The following is a 912-nucleotide window of genomic DNA, read 5'->3' on the forward strand; positions in this document are numbered from 1 at the left end:
ATTTAGACTGAAACTATTCATTAGGAAACAAACAAAACTGGCAGTTAACAGTTAGCCAGTTTTCGTATTTTTACAACACTCGGTGATTGCATGGAAAGAATTGCACTGTCTGAGGACAATGACAATACAGGTGCCCTACAAATTTTAGCTATTTTAGGTTATTGGTTCAAATGGCTCTGAGCACTATGGGACTTAACTTCTAAGGTCATAAGTCCACTAGAACTTACAACTACTTAAACCTAACTAACTTAAGGACAACACACACATCCATGCCCGACGCAGATTTCGAACCTGCGACCGTAGCGGTCGCGCGGTTCCAGACTGCAGCGCCTAGAACAGCTCGCCCACCCCGGCCGGCATTGTAGGTTATTATTCAAGTTAGTCATACTTTGTGAAAGAAATGTCACTGGGGAATGCCTCTAAAAGGTTAACAGTCTTACATTGTAGCTGTGCGGACGACGAGGGATGTAGCAGACGAAAATGCTGAGCTACCACTGTTGCTGCTGGTTGAGAACGAGAGTCGTCTCCAGAGCCACGGATAATTATGGGACAGGCTATAGTTAGAAGAGCCAACGGCCTTGTCGCAGTGGTAACACCGGTTCCCGTCAGATCACCGAAGTTAAGCGCTGTAGGGCTGGGCTAGCACTTGGATGGGTGACCAGCCAGTCTGCCGAGCGCTGTTGGCAAGCGGGGTGCACTCAGCCCGTGTGAGGCGAACGGAGGAGCAAATTGATTGCGAAGTAGCGGTTCCGGTCTCGTAAACTGACATACGGCCGAGAGAGCGGTGTGCTGACCACACGCCCCTCCGTATCCGCATCCAGTGACGCCTTTTGTCTGAGTACCGTTGGGCCTTCATGGCCTGTTCGGGAGGAGTTGAGTTTGGTTTCTATAGTTAGAACTGCAGGTTCCTAC

The 912-nt window shown here is 49.5% G+C and overlaps 1 pseudogene; it reads left to right on the forward strand.

Moving 5' to 3' along the window:
* The first annotated feature begins 568 nt into the window (after positions 1-568).
* Positions 569-686, forward strand: LOC124546044 (annotated as a pseudogene).
* The last annotated feature ends 226 nt before the right edge of the window (positions 687-912 follow it).

The sequence above is a fragment of the Schistocerca americana genome, chromosome 8, assembly GCF_021461395.2.
Source record: "Schistocerca americana isolate TAMUIC-IGC-003095 chromosome 8, iqSchAmer2.1, whole genome shotgun sequence".
Taxonomy (NCBI): domain Eukaryota; kingdom Metazoa; phylum Arthropoda; class Insecta; order Orthoptera; family Acrididae; genus Schistocerca; species Schistocerca americana.